This window comes from Erpetoichthys calabaricus, chromosome 11 (assembly GCF_900747795.2).
Source record: "Erpetoichthys calabaricus chromosome 11, fErpCal1.3, whole genome shotgun sequence".
NCBI lineage: Eukaryota > Metazoa > Chordata > Cladistia > Polypteriformes > Polypteridae > Erpetoichthys > Erpetoichthys calabaricus.
In genome coordinates, this window is record NC_041404.2 from 46,829,338 (window position 1) to 46,849,015 (window position 19,678).

The 19,678-nt window shown below is 40.0% G+C and overlaps 1 protein-coding gene across 5 annotated transcripts in view; it reads right to left on the reverse strand.

The window, feature by feature from the left end:
* Positions 1 to 19,678, reverse strand: part of paox1 (polyamine oxidase (exo-N4-amino) 1) — an 84,125-nt gene that overhangs the window by 10,128 nt on the left and 54,319 nt on the right. For 4 of the 5 annotated variants that reach the window (XM_028813069.2, XM_051934218.1, XM_028813068.2 and 1 more), the window contains one exon: positions 1,078 to 2,393. The exons of the other annotated variant lie outside the window; for it this stretch is intronic. The gene's annotated coding sequence lies outside the window, so the exon portion shown is untranslated. Of the gene's footprint in view, positions 1 to 1,077; positions 2,394 to 19,678 lie in introns of those variants that run through there. 5 annotated transcript variants of the gene reach the window in all.

Sequence of the window (19,678 nt, forward strand, 5' to 3'; positions counted from 1 at the left end):
GCGCATTTTCATCCAGTTTGTTTTTCAATCCGCCGCACTTACTTCAATACCCTCATCATGAGAGACCCCGGGGTTGGACTTCATCATCCACCACGCACCGAGGATTCACGGTGAGACTGTTCCATTTTGGACTCATTTATCACTAGTTCAGTCAACCGTATTGAGGACAGTTTTTATAACCGGATTCAAGTTCACGATCATTCTGTATCTCATTCATTTTTTGTTATTTGTGTTGTGTGTTATATGTTACAGGGGCAAGGGAGGGTTTTGTTGTATTTATATGGTGGTGTCTCGTTGTTGATGTGGTGGAGTGATATTTATATTTATATGTTTATCTATTTTTTGCATTTGTCTTGTTGTTTGATTTAATACATTAATCAGTATAATTTTACATACCTGCTTTTGTGTGTTTATATTTACTCTATCGATTGTGGGGAAAAGTGTAATTTGTTAAAGGTATGGCTTGATAGTTAGATTCATACTCAGTAAATTATCCAGGCCACAGGTCTTGGAGGTGTAGCTGCCAGCTGGGTAAGGGGTCGGTCGTTACAAGACATTAGTTAATAATGAGATGCAGAGAATTAATAAACCAGCAGCTCTCCAGCTAACGTGCTTACCATGAAGTTTCTGTGATAAAAAATGTTTAGAAGTGAATGAGAGGGGAATTGGAAGGACCATTAAGTTTAAATCTATTCTGGTCCACAAAACACATGGATAATGTTCTCACAGAAGGAAACTCCTTATCAGCATGGACTGCTTTCTAATTAGGAAACTAGTTGGAATAAAAACCTGCAGCCCTCCAGGACTGTGATTGAGGACCCCCTGATCTAGGGAGTGACACCTGTATAGTTACACCTTCATTCCTAAGAACCATGGCTCTGTAATGACATTTTGCAGGGTTGTAATACAGGATAATACAATTGCTTGAGAAAGAACCGTTTCATTCTGAAAGGGTTCTTTACATGGAAAGTTGGTTCTCTGGGCTGTGAAAAACTTCTTAATTTGTGGAACTCTGTGGACAAAACAGAAATCCTGTAATGTAAAATAGGCCACAAAGCAGGATACTGACAAATCAAGAAAACGGAACTTAGCCTAAGTTATCGTATGCAGCAAGAGTCCTTTTAAAATCAGGAATACATTGGTATTTCACAAATCTGTTATCATCTACTCACGGTTATTTATTGAAAATACTACGAATCTAAACGGATAAAGTGTCTTTTTGGAACCTTCATTTATTAGGCTTTCTTTAGAACCAAAAATAGTTCCTATGGCATTACTCTGAAAAACTGTTAACCAATTTTATTATCACTCCATGACTGGGGGCTGCTGCTGCTGCTGGTGGGTCACGAGTTGCTATTGTTTACAATGGTAGTGGATCATAGTGGGTTGAGCTTTGGATTGTAGAGCCACGCCAATGATCTTGCTCTGTTCACAAAAGTGGGACCCCACGCCACGCCAAGCTACTTTGATGATCTCACTCGATTCACGGAAGGGGAAACCAATCCACTCTGCTGATCACACTCATTTCAGCACAGTTCAATGTGAAAACATGGGTCGCGAAACCAAAAAGGTTAAGAAACACTGGTATAGTTGGGCTGCAAGTTTATTGCTTTGTTATGTTTATTTTTTAGTTATTCAATATATATATATACACACACACATATATATATATATATATATATATATATATATATATATATATATATATATATATATATATATATATATATATATTGTTATATATATTGTTATATATTTTAGCATTCTTGTTTGTCTGTGAGGAGGGCTGCTATAACAATGCACCCTCCTCTTTACTTCATTTGTGTGCTTAAATACGGTTTATAAAGTGCGTATGTGTAAGCACACCCATTTGATAGATCTTTCAGGAGATTAAAATGTTAGTCATTTATTTAAAGTAAAATCAAAGCCATAAAATTTCACCTTGAACACTGTTTTTTCTAGAAAAAAAGAACACTGGGGCTTCACATGGTAGAAAATTCCAAGTCTTTTCAATACATGATTAATGGAGTTGGTCATGGAGGGTGAAGAACTTCTCTGGAAGGTGGCATCCTCTCGGTCCAAACTGCATTTATTGCGAGATTGGGGGTCCTTTGTTGTTGGATCAATTGTGCAGCGGAAGCAAAAGGTATAGAAAAAAGCCAGCAGGAGGAGGAAACAGACCAGAGAAAAGATTATGACAATCAGAACAGTGTGAATTCTCACTTGCAACTCATTAAAACTGTAGCTGAGGAAAGCCGTGGGCATGGCAGCAGGTGAAGTTTCTTGTGTCCCAGGGATGGCTGGCAAAGAAGCCATGATGGATAATGAAGAATCCTTACTCCTTGATTAGCTGATAACTTAACAAAGGTGTAACAGGATTCTGTTTCAGTCACCTGAAAGATAAAAGTCTCACGATTAGCTAAAGATAAAAGTAAACACCTCAGTTCTTTTTGTTAAAATACTAGGGGGTTTTGCCCCCCTGCTCGCTTCGTTCACTAAACACCAAGTGCTACACGGCGTTGTGAAATGGGGGGCTGAACGCATCCTAAGTAGACGCAGTCGGTCCTCCAAAACCGCTCTTTAATGATGATACAATGGGAATCAAATACAGTTATTTTTTTTTTTCCTCCTCTTTGCTTGATCAGCTGCTGGCTTGCTGCTGCTGCTCCTGTGCGGTGTGATCTGCATTTCATGTGGCGCTTCAAACGTTTAAGTCACTGCCTCATCTCTCTTCTCCCCCAGACATCCTCAAACACTATTTGATCACTTTTCGCTGTTCCGTTATTTCACCGAGTAATATTTTCCGTTTGTTTGCGCTAATGCGATCTTTACTCTACGGCTACACGCCGTTGTGAAGAGGGGGCAGAGTGCACTCCAAGGAGATGTGTTTGCTCCTCCGAAACCCCTCTTAAACGGTGATACAATGGGAATCAAATAACAGTTGTTTTTTTAACCTCCTCTTTGCTCGATCATCTGCTGGCTTGCTGCTGCTCCCGTGCCGTGTGATCTGCATTTCATGCGGCGCTTTGAACGTTTAAAAGTTACTGCCTTGTCTCTCTTCTCCCCCAGACATCACTTCCATTGTCTCTAACCTGCTCTGCATGTGTATTACGGGACATGCTTCCAAAGGTTGTAAGTATGACGTGATTTGCCCATCTCACGTAACGTGAAAGTGTCTCTCTTCAAAAGACCATGTCTTGTCGCAGTCTCAACCGAAGTTTATTTTTATAATAGAGAGATTTATTAAAGTCTAATAAGTGGCATGGTGGTACACTGGCTAGTAATGATACCAGATGGATCTAATGTCATGTGTTCAATTCCTGGCCTTGGCTATTTCTTGCCTATTTAGAATCTGCACCTTCTCCCAGTGTCTGTGTGAGATTCCATGCACACACACATAACCAGGTTAAGGTGAATAACTGCAGGCAGTGTGGTGTAGTGGTTAAGGCTTTGGCCTTCAAACCCTGACTTTGTGGGTTCAAATCCCACTACCGTGTGACCCTGAGCAAGTCACTAGACCTGCCTGTTTCTGTGGTGGCAACCTGTGCCGTCACCACCACCTGAACAAAGCACTGTGATGTCCCTACATTGATGGATTAAAGGCCAGAAGTCCACATGACCATCATCATCAAGTTCTTCCATGTGAACCCTGAATACCATGAGGACTGATTGAGGTTTTTTTTTGTTTTTTCTGTCCTCCCTGGCCATCGGACCTTACTTTTATTCTATGTTAATTAGTGTTCCCTTGTTCTAATTTTTATTTATTTTGTCTTTTTTCTCTTTCTTCATTATGTAAAGCACTTTGAGGTGCATGATTTGTATGAAAATGTGCTATAGAAATAAATGTTGTTGTTGTTGTTGTTGCCTGTGCTCCGATTGGAAAACCGAAAAGAAATGTAACTAATCTTTATATACAGTCATATGAAAAAGTTTGGGAACCCCTCTTAATTCTTTGGATTTTTGTTTCTCATTGGTGGAGCTTTCAAAGTAGAAACTTCCTTTTAATATATGACATGCCTTATGGAAACAGTAGTATTTCAGCAGTGACATGAAGTTTATTGCATTAACAGAAAATATGCAATATGCATCATAACAAAATTAGACAGGTGCATACATTTGGGCACCCCAATAGAGATATGACATCAATACTTAGTTGAGCCTCCTTTTGCTAATCTAACAGCCTCTAGACGCTGTCCTCCTATAGCCTTTGAGGAGTGTCTGGATTCTGGATGGAGGTATTTCTGACCATTCTTCATACAAAATCTCTCCAGTTGAGTTCAATTTGATGGCTGCCTCGCATGGACAGCCTGCTTCAAATCATCCCATAGATTTTTGATGACATTCAAGTCAGGGGACTGTGATGGCCATTCCAGAACATTGTACTTCTCCCTCTGCATGAATGTCTTTGTAGATTTCCAACTGTGTTTTGGGTCATTATCTTGTTGGAATATCCAACCTCTGCATCACTTCAACTTTGTGACTGATACTTGAACATCATCCTGAAGAATTTGTTGATATTGGGTTGAATTCATCCGACCCTCGACTTTAACAAGGGCCCCAGTCCCTGAACTAGCCACACAGCCCCACAGCATGATGGAACCTCCACCAAATTTGACAGTAGGTAGCAGGTGTTTTTCTTGGAATGTTGTGTTCTTCTTCCGCCATGCAAAGCGCTTTTTTGTTTTGACCAAATAACTCAATTTTTGCCTCATCAGTCCAAAGCACTTTGTTCCAAAATGAATCTGGCTTGTCTAAATGAGCATTTGCATACAACAAGCGACTCTGTTTGTGGCGTGAGTGCAGAAAGGGCTTCTTTCTCATTGCCCTGCCATACAGATGTTCCTTGTGCAAATTGTGCTGAATTGTAGAACGATGTACAGATACACCATCTGCAGCAAGATGTTCTTGCGGGTCTTTGTAGGTGATCTGTGGGTTGTCTGTCACCATTCTCACAATCCTGCACATATGCCGCTCCTGTATTTTTCTTGGCCTGCCAGACCTGCTGAGTTTAACAGTAACTGTGCCTGTGGCCTTCCATTTCCTGATTCCATTCCTTACAGTTGAAACTGACAGTTTACACCTCTCGGATGGCTTTTTGTAGCCTTCCCCTAAGCCAGGAGACTCAACAATCTTTGTTTTCAGATCTTTGGAGAGTTGCTTTGAGGATCCCATGCTGTCACTCTTCAGAGGAGAGTCAAAGGGAAGCACAACTTGCAATTGACCACCTTAAATACCTTTATATCTCATGATGGGACACACCTGTCTATGAAGTCCAAGGCTTAACGAGCTCATCAAACCAATTTGGTGTTGTCAGTAATCAGCATTGAGCAGTGACAGGCATTCAAATCAGCAAAATGACAAGGGGACTCACATTTGTGCACAGCCAGTTTTTCACATTTGATTTAATTTCATACAACTAAATACTGCGTCACTAAAAATCTTTGTTCGGAAAACACCCCAGGGCTCAGATGTTCCTAGGAAATGAAAGACATACCACTGTTATCTTTTTTGTTGAAAGTAGAGTCAATTATTATGCAGGCTGAGAGGGGTTCCCAAACTTTTTCATATGACTGTATAATACGCTACCGTGGCTGTCCATTTGTCTGTCCAGGATTTTAAATCACCTGTAGCTTGCAAACCATTTGACCTATTGACCTGAAATTTGGTACACATACAGTATACTCAGTGACGTCTACTGTCCGCTTTCAGGGTGATGATTGACCTCCAACGTTATTCCTCTTTTTATTTTTATTTTATTGTAGAATCAACTCTCAGCAGGGCGGCCGTGTGGCACATGCATACAGGTGCCGTTTTCATTCCTACCACCTCTGCTGTCACTTCATCTACCTCTTCATATCTTAAATCATTCCTGAGGCAGATTGAAGACTTAAGTCCCAGCTTAAATGATAAATTAAGGAAAACGTACTATGTAATTGCAACACAAACTCTGAGTTAATCAGTTTTAACGCAAAAAGATGCCGATGAAAGAAGAGAAGAAGCGGGCCGTTAGGGTGGAGAAAAGATGAGCTGCTCAGGAAGCAGTAAGTGCATCAACCTCTGAGCAAACGAATGCTAAACGTACAGAGGAAGAGTAGGAAAACTATGAATGCTCAAGTCAAGTGTATTCACGGCACGTTATCGTGCAGTGCACCGTTACTGGTTGTATCATAAATGTTGTAAGTCATCCTGGATAAAGGCATCAGCCAAATAAATGTAAACCTGATTAAGGCAGACTCCTGCTCTCTTAATGATCCAAGTCTACATGCACATGTAATCTTCTCGAGTTCTCATTCATCTAAACCCCTCAATGTCATTAAGCTGGGCAAAAAAGAGTTAAATATCATCATCAGCCACTGTGAATCCAAAATATAATAAGCATTATGCCTGTACTAATTTTCTTGTGTTTTATGTTTTATAAAATGTTTAGTCAAACTGACTCTTTATTTATGGGTTTCTGTTATCAGATTGCCCACAGCACACTCTTTTCTACTTGACTATACGATTGAGGCCTACAAAGTAAGTGCATGTGCTTCTTACCTTACACCCAGTGCTACTGGAATAATAATAACGATGATACTTTTACTTAAATAAAATAAGTATTGCATTAAGTTACTCTTTAAAAAATAATTGGACTACTTAATGTGTGTTACTTTTAATGTTATCCTACTTGAGATTGCGTTGCTGAGCTTAGCACTGTATGTACAGCTCCTCAATATAAATTTAGCAATCTTTGAAATATTGAGACAGATTATTCCAGCCAGGAGAAGGAAAAAAGTGATCTGATGAACATCTGCCTCTGGAAATGCCTTTTGTGGACGCTTCTACTCGTGTCTGCTGAAAGTGAGCACCCAGCAAATACATGCGCAGGCTGACAAAGTGCAATGGACATGCACAGACAACAAATCCTTAACAGTAACCCAATTAATGGTTTACATGGCCACATAATCAGGTCATTCATGGAAAAAATCTACCTGTGATAATGAGGTTTCTCAGAAGCCAATGATCAGATTTCTCTAGTCGGAATAAGGGTTTACATGGCATTCTAGAAATCAGGTTTCTGGGAATAATCAGGTTATCGAACCACCAGATGTAAATGTGCTAAATGAGCAGAACCTCCCTAGGAAGCATGGAGGTGGGCCCTGTCTTATTTAAAGGACAGATATTGAGGGTCAAGTGTTCATTTTGCTATCAATGTGTGTGATGTCCTCATGCCAAGATCAAAAGAGCCCCCTAAGGTCACCAGAAAGATGGCTGTAGATGCCTAGGAGTCTCGCAAGGGATTTAAAAAAAAATGGCTAATTATTTGAAATCAATCATTTCTCTGTGAGGCAAACCATCTACATATGGTGTCGATTTCAAATGACTCCTTGCATAAGATTATACATCTCTGCCCATTTCTGCTCCACTTCTGTGGGCTTACTGCATTGGGCCAGCAAATTTCTGCAGCAGAGGTGCATACTGGGATAACACGGCTCTCAAGTTCTTCTCGTGTTGTGCTGCTAGATGTTCTTTCCTTTCACCCAAGTTGTGAACTCTATATCCATTTTAGCATTGGATGGAGCTAGAAACTGTCCTGGTAACACGTGGTTGACTTCAGACACCAAAGTAGCAGCTCCTTGCACGACCCATGCTAACCTAAACACTGGAAACGTGTATTAAGCCCACCAGCTAGTGCCCTGGTGGGATTCCAAGTACTATAAGATGGCAACACTACAGGTGATGTTGAGGTTCAGATCAATGATAAATATGTCTTGTTATTGGTTTTAGAACAATTGAATATTTAAAGGAGTTGCTTGACATCTTTTTAAGTGGCGTAGACAGGCACTATTATTTTACAGGCCGCTGATTTTTGTTTTTCATGTGGCCTGTTTGTTTTTCACTAACTTTGTTTTTATGACCCAAGAACGCTGTGTTTTTGAGGGAATGGAGTAAACAAGCTTTTGTTTTGGGGACATGGTGGCTCTACTGGGCCCTTTGACTCTCCAAAGTCTAAACCAGTTTCTGCAACCTTCAAGGCCCATAAACTTAAAGAAAACTAAGTAACCTTGCAGCTAGCGCATAAACACTTTAAACATATAAACATTTTTTAAATGACATTTAAATTTATATATTAAGGCTTATGAATATTCTAGATGATCAGGTTAAAGGCAAGCTGTATTGTGTTAGCTAGTTTGAACTATACAGGAGTTTAAGAATTGATTATCAAAACAGCCGTCCGCATTCATCTCCAGCGACTTAGCTCCCGTGCTGGTAATCCAGACCGTATGTGGCTGCGCACCACTGCCTGACGACACAGCTGCCTGTGCTCACGGGCTGTCACATCGCCATGTATACATACATTCTAGATAGCATTTAAGTTCATATGTCAATACTTCCTCATGAATCAATATCTTAATTAATCAAGGTAAAGCAAAATGTATTATATCAGTTAGCTTTGAGCAATAGAAGTAATTAAAGGGTTAATTAATAAGGCTTTAGCACTGTGCTAGCCAACTCAAGGCCACTTATCCTGCTTCCAGCTCCAGCAGCTTAGCCCTTATCAGTGAAGCTGCATGCTGTACTTACCAGCGAAGCTGCCTCTGATTTTAGTCTTAATGGATGCTGGCGTAGCAAGCAATTATTAATTGAACAGTTCAGTTTCTCATATGTGGGCCACCCTGGTTCCAACTTAATGATGAGGACTGATCAATTAAAAGGCATCTAATTTTGCCAATGGAATGTAAAACATGATCAGGTAATGGTCATCTCCCGGCCACGCCAGGTCATCTCCAGTCCTAATGATTGTTATAAAAAGATTGATGATTGTTAGGGGAAAGGAGTTTACAAGGCAAGGTAATTGTTATGAACACAGATACAACATGAAGTCACTATTATGAAAAAAACATGTAAAGTGGGTGACGAGAAATATGTACGAAACGGGGATGTTTCATGATTAGAAATGAAATAAACACTGAGACAGCTTTCTGTGCTCTGTAACAAAGTATAAATTATATAAATTTAATCTGCTCATTTTTTTCTGAAGATTTCTCCATAGCAGTAACTCTAGCGAAAGTGCATGCATTCTCATCAGAAAGAGAAATTTGACCTGCAAGTAAGGTGTGCCAGGAGAAAACCTTTGCTGTCCAAAGAAAACATTAGAGCAAGACTACAGTTTGGCATTGAACATCTCAGCAAAGTCCAGGCCTTATGGAACAAATGCTCTGGGCAGGCGAATCAAAGATAGAGTTGTGTGGCCACAATAACTATGCAAACCAAAGACAGCGTTTCAGAAGAAGAACCTCATAACTGTGAAGCATCATGGTGGAAATGTAATGGTTGGGTTTGATGTCACTTTGCAGTGTCATGGCCTGGACAGTTCACGGTCAACTTTGGGGTCCATTTGGAGGTATGGGTTTGTGGGCAGAAAGAGAGAAAACTCTATCCTTTTAATCCTTATAACTGTAAGAGCCAATGTAACAACAGGCTTCATGGTCATAACTCCTGTAAAAATTGGAAATTAAGGTCAAAGCTTAGTCTTAAATTAAGACTACAAAATGTCAAAAAAAGTTCAGAAGCAATATCTCCATGACCAAACAGTTAACTTTGTGAGCTGGAATGTTAAAGGTTTCAATCATGAATTAAAAAGAACGAAAGTAACTTAGAGGATCTGTGCAAAACGTTTTCAAAACCTGGCAGGATCTAATCAATAGCATTTTAAAATAAGCACTTAAGTTGGGGAAAAGGATTTTCATACCTTATTGTATTGTATTTATTTATTTACTTTTCCTACTATTAAAGTTTTACTCTGTTGGCCTAGCTGTCTTTCTCATGGGAGGGGGTTGATTCAATCTGAACTTAGTTTTGTAAAATTTGACTTGCTTGTATGGAATGTTATTTGTTTTTTAATAAATTCAATAAAATGTAAAAACAAATACAAACAAAAAAAACAACAACTTTGGAGTCAACTATGAATTCGACTTCCTTTTAAAGTGTGCTTGAAGGAGTATGTGATGCCATCTGTCAGAAAGCTGAAACTAAAATGTGCCAAGGAAAAAAGAACTGGAAGTTTATGGACTGGCCTATTGAAAGTGATTTGAATCCCACCGAAATGTTGAAATGGGCAGAACAAGCAAGAAAATCCACAAACATCTTACCACTGAAGGAATTTTGCATGGAGAAGAGGTCAAAAATGTCACTGGTGGACAGTTATGCAGAACAACTACAAGGAGTCATCACTGCTAAAGGTGGCAACAGTAACTTCTAATACCAAGGGTGGACTTGCTTTTCCACAGCAGACCATTACATGTATTGATAATTTTGTTGAAAATTGATTGAAAATGCACACCTTAGGCAAGCTGCATTCAAATAAATCACATTTATCTGTAGGCGCCATTTGTATGAAGATCAACAGTCTGCCTGTTCAAATACATTGAAAAAGTCAATAGTTACTTACTACTTCCCTGGACTGTATATATGAGCGTACATATGCATAAAGATATACTTTTTATATCGAAAAATATCTTTAAAATAGCTGCATCCTTCACAACAATTTTGTCTCAAGGTCTACTGTGCCTTGCACATCAAAGAGCTCAAGGCACGACCTCCTTGAGTAAATGAATAAACGATGCAGCTCTCCATTCTGATTTGGCAATTGAGACAGCAGCCCCGTGTCGCAGTCATACTCAAAAAACCTCAGTATTTTACAGCTGTTATGTCTTAATGGCAACTCTAATGATGTGAAAAGGGCAGAAAGATTTCCGACGAATGCCTCAGAGGGCCTCCAATAGAAAACGATAAATCATCGGAGTTACCTTGGAGACGATTAATCTGGCATCACGGTCTGATGAAGAAGAACGTCCTGCTTGTTGAAGAATGCAGGCAATTTCAGGTGTGTTGATAAACTTTAATATTAATTAACTAAAGAAGAAGGAGCCAAAGGCTGAACGTACATCAGTGATCAAGTAATGATAAATGTAATATATAAAGTTTGTATTTTCATAACATGACATCATTTTACTTCATCTGTTTAGTTAAATACTTGGGATCAACAGTACAAAGTAATGGGGATTGTGGAAGAGAGGTGAAAAAGAGAGTGTAGGCAGGGTGGAATGGGTGGAGAAGAGTGTCAGGAGTGATTTGTGACAGACGGGTATCAGCAAGAGTGAAAGGGAAGGTCTACAGGATGGTAGTGAGACCAGCTATGTTAAATGGGCTGGAGATGGTGGCACTGACCAGAAAGCAGGAGACAGAGCTGGGGGTAGCAGAGTTAAAGATGCTAAGATTTGTATTGGGTGTGACGAGGATGGACAGGATTAGAAATGAGGACATTAGAGGGTCAACTCAAGTTGGATGGTTGGGAGACAAAGTCAGAGAAGCGAGATTGCGTTGGTTTGGACATGTGCAGTGGAGAGATGCTGGGTATATTGGGAGAAGGATGCTAAGGATAGAGCTGCCAGGGAAGAGGAAAAGAGGAAGGCCTAAGAGAAGGTTTATGAGTGTGGTGAGAGAGGACATGCAGGTGATGGGTGTGACAGAGCAAGATGATGAGGACAGGAAGATATGGAAGAAGATGATCCACTGTGGCAACCCTAATGGGAGCAGCAGAAAGAAGAAGATTGAATCAGTGCCACGAAGAATTACAGCAGTTGGCAGACTGATCAATTAAACCAGTACTAACGTGGTACTAACATTGTGAACCTAATAAAGTGGCTGGTGAGCATACATTACGTTTTTGTATCCGTCCGTATGTTTCTTTGTGGACCGCCTGGACGCCCAGAGCGCTAGTCGCTTACAAACGCATCAGAGGCTCTTATTCAAAACAACTTGGGATATCACAAAAATACACCCGCATTTTCATTTTCTTTTATTTTTTTGCTTTTAACTGCAGAACAATTCATTGCTAAAATGATCACTAGGCGTTCCCTGAAGATAATCGGATTTTATTTTATATCTGTACCGCCTTCGCGTTAAAGCGAGCCGCAGCACACCCCGCGCACGCTCTTACGAATGACGGGTCTTTAATGGCTCTTTACTGGTTTGCGTGGATCCTTCTACTGCCATTGCATTCTAGGAGGAGTTTTTTGCACATGGATTTGGTTGTTTGAGTTTTAAAAGGTTGTTAAGACACTCCAAAAAAAAAAAAAAATAACAAAAAAAAAATTATTTTATACGAAGTTGTTCCACCTAAATACATTAAGCAAATACTACTTAAAATAATATGTTGTGCTTACAAAATATATTTATCTTAACGTATTGTAATCAATAAAACCACGCGTAGATAGCTTCATCACCGGTAAATTCGAGCCAGTTATATAAAGCATATCGATAACGTTTCCTTGTTAAAGGTGTAGTGTGAGATTAATAAAGTATCTATCTATCTATCTATCTATCTATCTATCTATCTATCTATCTATCTATCTATCTATCTATCTATCTATCTATCTATCGGTTCACACATTACCACATAAGCTAACCAAGCTCCTTTATGGTGGTTTGAACTTTCCGTTTTACATTTAAATTAATTACAATGTTGTATCGGGAACAGAAAAAAATGCGCTTTGCTGATGCAGGGTGGACAACGTGTCTATAAAATGCCACAAATCGTCTTCTACAACCTCACAAACCCCTGGCATCTGGAAAAAACAAATCAATTTACTAAAAGTCTTCCAAGTACACAGAACTGTGCTGTTCTTTTAGAAGGTGCGCTCAACAAAAGGGGCGGAGCATTATGCCAATATTGGATAGTCATGAACATAAAAAAATTACTTATTTTTAGTTAATACAGCCATAAAGTGAACTTCCCTATTAGTTTATTTGTTGAGCGATATGTGGAAATAAGAGAAATATTTAATGAGTAGCAGTATACTTAGCAGGATACAACAGATCAAAGAAAACCTGGCGTTAGTCTGTGTGCTTGTATACAGTAAGAGTCCTTTTAAAAATCTCGAGTCCATTGGTATGCCACAAACCCGCTATCATATATTCATGGCTATTAATCGAGCATGTTACGGAGCTAATACACACACGTTCTTTCTTGAACTGACGGTTTTTTAAGGAAAGTGCCACTTTGGCACCTTTAAGTGCCAGGCTTTAACATACCGTCAATGCAGAAGATCGCTATCGCGGAGAGCCATCTCGAAAGATCAGGTTAGTGTTACATCGGCGCTCGTATGGCAAACAGATGCCATCAGTTCCCACACCTGCTTAAACGGGTTACACAAACGTTGATAAAGTTAAGTTCACTGAACAATATCATAGGTAACACCAGCACGACCGTCGTAACGCAATGGAATATTTCCAGCCCTGGACCGTCCAGTATTAGAAAATGTAAATGTTAATGGATGGGTCGATCAATGTCCATGTGACACCTCATGTATTAAAATACTATTAACTGCAAACTTTCTGTTATTATTTCATTAATTATTATTTCAACTTTTCAGACATAACCGATTCTGCCTTGTTTGTTATTCCTTCCGTTTCTCAATCTACGTGTCATTTGTAGTAAAATATAAATTGGTGGTTCCATTTGGGTAAGCGTGAAAAAAGAGCCCACGCAGGCAGCGACTTAAACAAAGTGGAAAAGCCCACCCCACGGAATGATACGTGCTTATTCGCTAGTCAAGCCAAGCCATTTTCAAACATGAAAAAAGATAAAGAAGTGTGAATTAAAACACGGACGTGACAAAGCTGAGCAATTTCCTAACTTGAGTTTCTTAAATAAAATTACAATACAAATCAAATAACAACTCGGTTCCAGTTAAACATAGCGCCAACTGACCGTACCCGTAATTCTAAGATAGAGCGGCTTACCGTTTTCAGAGAAAGCTTTGAACCTGACACTCCAAATCTTCTTTTTTTTCTTTCTTTCTTTGGTCAAATGGAAGAAAGCCTTTTCGCTCTCAGCGGTGTCACGGAATGAGAAGGGGTCATTCACAGATGAGGAGGTTACCATGACAACAGACAGCGGCGACTCAACGGGTAAATCCTGCCGATCAAAGTGGGCGGAGCCGAATGCACGGAGCGGTGAAGTGCAAAGTCGGAGCGCGCGGGCCGGCTGGGCCATCCGAGTAACAGCTCCTTAATTTGAGTGTGTGGCCTCGTAAAAATAAATAAATAAATAAATAAATAAATAAATACGACCAAACTGAAGTGAGCCAAATTTGCTATCAGCACTCCAAATAATTCATTTCCGAAGTCGTGAAAACGTACAAGAAACAGAACACTGCACTAACACCTATACAGAGAAGGTAAGAAAGTCGGAGAACATCTTTGATGAAAGACTGCTTTGGTGAATGGACATTGCAATTATTTAAAAAAGTTACAATAACCCCTTGGGAAAAGTAAAGTACTTTCTATACTCTTTTAATGGCAGTTTATGGTTCTTCACTGGGTCGTGTGCTTTCTGGTGGAATCATTGCTTAACAAAGCACCATTCCATTCTGGGACAGGTTCTTTGCATATGAAGTTGGATCCTTCTGTTTTCTAATATGTTGAAAAAACGGAACTCTTTTAATAATAATATAATAATAATAATAATACATTTTATTTATATAGGACCTTTCCCATGCTCAAGGCACTTCACAGAGTCTCATAAAGAAACAGCAGGTACTGTATATGTAACATTGGATACTGATGTTTCCTGAATAGAACATTATAACAGATACAAGATATATAAAGGCATTAAACAGAATAAAAGACAATAAACCTGAGTAAAATACTAGATTTAATACTAAAAGGAAGCCTAGCAAATAATACCATTTGTAATATAACATACACACACACACACACAAATTATACTGAGCATCTGGACAGAGAGGAAGACTGAAAGAGGAGGCAGAATGTCAGGTTAAGTTAAAAGCCTTCCTGAATTGATGAGTTTTAAATTGTTCTTTAAAAGAATGAATGGAGTCAGCTGGGAGGTCATTCCAAAGTGTCGGCACTATACAGATGAAGGCCCTGCCGTCACCCACAGAGTGCAGGTAAGTGTGGGGCACAACAAGATGGCCAGAATCAGAGGACCTTATTGGGTGAACAGGAGCAGAGTGATGGAGAAGGAAGGTCAAGGCCACTTCGTGCTTAGTAGGTTATTAATAGAATTTTATATTCAGTTCTGTAAGACACAGGGAGCTGCCAGTCAAGGAAAAGCAGGACGGGTGTGATGTGCTTGCTGTTGTCAGGACTCTTGCAGCAGAGTTTTGAATCAGCTGGAGCTGTGATATAAGATCAGAAGTGTCACCTACCAGTAGAGTTACAATAATCGATGCAGGATGTGATAAAAGCAGGGACAAGTGTCTCAGCATTAGAAAAGGAGAGGAAGGAGCGAACGCAAGGTATGTTACGGAGATGAAAATAGGAACGTTTCTTAATGTGGTTTACGTGGACGGAATAAGAAAGGGAGGAATCAAAAATGACAATCGAGATTCCTGTGGATGGTGGGCTACCAAGCAGGACAGTAACAGATTAAGCAAACCTGTGTTATTGTATGCAGTGAGAGTCCTTTTGAAATTGTGAGCCATGGGTATTTCACAAATCTGTTACCATCTATTTATGGTTATTGACTGCAGGGAGCCTCTAAATAAATAAATGGTTCTCTCTGGAACCTTCATGTGGATGGTTCCCCTATGGCATGGTTTTAAATAACTGCTCTGGCACCATTATTTTTAACATAGGTGCACCAAAATAAAGACCTAAAGCCCCTGTTGTTAAGTATTACCAAAAAGTGCTCAGTGTGATCCCAAATCTCTAGGGGGATTCGTGTAATTTAAGCCCCCTGCCAACACTGTTTCCATTTAGAAATCCATATATTTGTCTACATTTTTGCCTTTTGTCCACACTACCTCATCATTTTTGACTCCTGAAAAATTACTTGGGTGTTGTACTGTGTTAGCCATAATGGGTGCAATGAGAAGTCAGGCAGAATTACACCTTTTACTGGCTAACTAAACAGATTACAATATGCACACTTTTGAGGGAGCTTAGGCCCCTTCTCAGTCAACCTGTAAACAAGTGATTGCAAGTTGCCTGAAGAAAGAGCCTGAGTTGCCTCAAAAGCTTGCATATTGTAGTCTGTTCAGTTAGCCAGTAAAAGGTGTCGTTATGCTCGACTTCTCATTGAGCCCCAAAATCAAAGACTTTTAACAACGCTCTCCATGCCCGATACTTTCTGGAATGCAGCATGAGAGTTGTGGTGTGGACGAGCAAAAACAAACAAAAACAGTGCTCTGATTGGTTTGTGCTTATTTCGTGGCCTTTCCCTGATTGGATTCTGCTCATTAGGATTCATTCACTGATTGGCCACGCTTCACGAAAAAAAAAAATTAAAAAATTTCAATGTAACGGGCACAGAAGAGATGCTTTAAGTGGCACTTGCTGTGCCGCTTTCCTGTATTCATCTAAATTGTGTTTTGTAAAGACCAAATATGGCATTGGTGCGTAAAAAGACACATTATTTACCGGTCACCACAGTTTTCTAATAAACCCATGGCTGGCAGTGTTACTGTTACAGTGAAAAATTCAGAGCCACCCTGCAAATTAGACTGTAAAGAACTCAGTTGACAGCCTCTAATCGACATTTATTACTTAATCTGCTCTGTAAGAAGGAGTGCATTCTGCAGCAGAATTAATAAAAGGGGGCTTAATGAAGTGGATGGATGTAGAATACAACTGAGCTCGTAATACGAGGTGAGACACAAAAATAACCGGACTGGGGTTGGGGCTTTCCTGGAAAACCATCTGGATGTAAATCATAGAACTTTATCCCCTCCTATACGTGCGCCCTCTCAAACTGCCAACTGGCTAGGTATATTCTGTGAAGAGCCCAGTCAGCATTTGCACAACAATCGCTTCAAAAGATGCCACCATAACGTCGGGCGAAAAAAAAAAAAAAACCGAACAGCTAATCAGTATCAAATTTCTCGCGAAATTGAACAAAACGGCCACAGAAACTTATGAAATGAAAAAAAATAGTGTACGGTGATAACAGTTTGTCTCGCACACAAGTTTTTTAGTGGCACAAACGTTTCAAGGAAGAACAAGAAAACGTGGAAGACGTTCAACGCCCAGGTCACCCATGCTCGTCTTGGATGGATGAAAACATCAAAATGGTGAATCAGATTGTTCGAAATGAGCGTACTGCTTTATCCATAAAGCAGTTTTTGACTGACAAAAACATTCCTGTCCTCGATCATCCTCCCTATTCGCCCGAATTTGCTCCCTGTGATTTTTACTTGTTCCCGAAAATGAAAAGTGGCCTGAAGGGAACACATTTTTCTTTACTGGATGAAGTGAAGACAGAAATGGCAAGCCTATTGAAGAGCCTCAAGGAAGAAGTCTTCTAGCACTGTTTCAATCAATGGAAGATACGTATGGAGCGGTGTGGAGATCAGGAGGGGGAGAATATAGAAGGTGACAATGTTTAGAATGCTGTAATTCTAAGATTCCCAATGGGGCGGTACCACCCACCGGTGGGCGATGAAGAAATCTAAGGAGGCATTTCTGCCAAAAAATATTAATTAGGCGTTGAGGACCAGCCGCTGCCCCCTTGGACAATAAGTTTGATTAATACTAAAAATCATCAAAAGCATGTTTCAAACAATTATTTTAAATGTCCATTAAGAAAGACCTGACAGTATTAAATAGTAGGTATTGGTACATTATATTTACAAGTTTGCACAAGTCATGCATTCTCAGATCATGCAAGTCCTTACAAGATTAATGCACCTGTAGAGGACCAAATCTATGCACGTTTTGATGGGTTCATTGAACATCACTATAAATATGTGAGAAGTTTTTTATCAATACCATACTGTTTTAGAATTCCTTCAGAGCAAGTGTAAACAGTCTACAGTGCGGTACCTACAGATAACATTCAAAGGAAAACTTTCGTGGACTCCGTGCCTGCGCTACACGCCAGTCACTTCACGTCTCTACCACTCACGTATTTGGATTTCACTTTCACCAAACAACAAATCTTTTCATTCTCGCGGATAGGCCTCTTCATTGGGAAGAAACGCTACTTTTCCCTGATGGCAACATGAAGTAGACGATCTACAAGTCTCCTATCACCATATTTAGCTGAAAGAGGATTTAGCATGACCAGCAATCTATTAACAAAGAAAAGAAACAGATTGTCAATAGTGGAATGCGGCAATTTAAGACTGCTGGTGACAAAAATGGCACCAAACATCGAAAAATTGGTGTCATCACACCAAGCTCAGCCCTCTCACTAATAATATTATATTCATTTTTTAATAATATATATTGTTTTAATCATACTTTGAGAAATACACGATATTGTTAATATCTTCTAATAGAATAATTTTAAAAATCTGTCCTTGTTTTTCAATATATAGTATAGTTCACCCAAGGTGGGCGCTATCGAATCACTCTTTGGAAAAAGTGGGCTCTGACACAAAAAAGGTTGGGAAACTATGCTGTAATTCAACAATAAATATTTTTACCAATCCGGTTATTTTTGTGTCTCACCTCATATTACAGGGTAGAGAGAGACATGAAGATACAATGCAATAAAGCAAAGTGTTAGAAACACACACACACACACACACACACGCACGCATGCTAGGGATGTGTGATGTCTTGAAACTTCACAGTGCCATCTCAACACATCGATTATGTACGATATCCTCACGGGGTGTGTGGTTAGAGAAATGCTTGCTGGATTACGAATAATTAGATGCTCTAACCATGTCCCGCAGAATGTGTCTACGTGGGGTGGTGGAGGGCACCGGAGTTTTAGCTCGGGACGCTGGAGTCTGTTTTGTTGTCTCACAGATTGCTGCAACTCCGCATACATAACGTGCTGAGATGGGTCCAGCTGCAGACCTCCAGAGCTCCAATCCATTGAGGAGGTTGTCACTTTATATTACATGTCGGTGATAGCGCCTTGTTACACTAGGGTTAAGATTAAGGTTGTGGGAGGGTTACAGTATATCTGACACAAGTCAAGTAAACCAAGTGACCAAAACCCACAATCCAATTGGGTGTCCAGTGGAGATGTGGAGGTCTGCAGCTGGACCCACCTCCACCACAGAGTCTCTTTGCAGTTTGCCGCATGCCCAGTGTCGGTGAAAGTCTACATCATATGCATTTTTGTGTGTTTCAGTGTGGACAGAGATCCATTTGAAAAATGATGTGAACATTCCAGTGTGGACTGTGTTTTTTTTTTTTTGCTTAAAAACTATTTTTAAATGAAAATGTGAACATGTGAATATAGCCTAAATGACGACTGTGGTTCATAGATCTTATCTGTAGGATTCCCAGAAATTCCTGTGTCCCAAAAACAGGCAGGCATCCTTTCTAATCTTAATTTTTCTCTTAACATAGCAGGCAGTGTGGAGTAGTGACCCTGAGGCGGTGGGCTCAAATCCCACTACTGACACTATATGACCATGAGCAAGTCACTTGACCTGCCTGTACTCCAATTGTATCTCAAATGCTGTAAGGCATCAGTCTAATAATACTTTAGGACCTCGCCACTGCCAGTGTTGCTCTTTTCTCTTATTTTTCTATAATGTGTGCTTGGTGTGTGGGTGTGTTTGAGTGTGTCCTGCAGTGGGTTGGCACCCTGCCCATCATTGGTTCCTGCCTTGTGCCCTGTGTTGGCTGGGATTGGCTCCAGCAGACCCCCGTGACCCTGTGTTCGGATTCAGTGGGTTGGAAAATGGATGGATGGATGGATGGA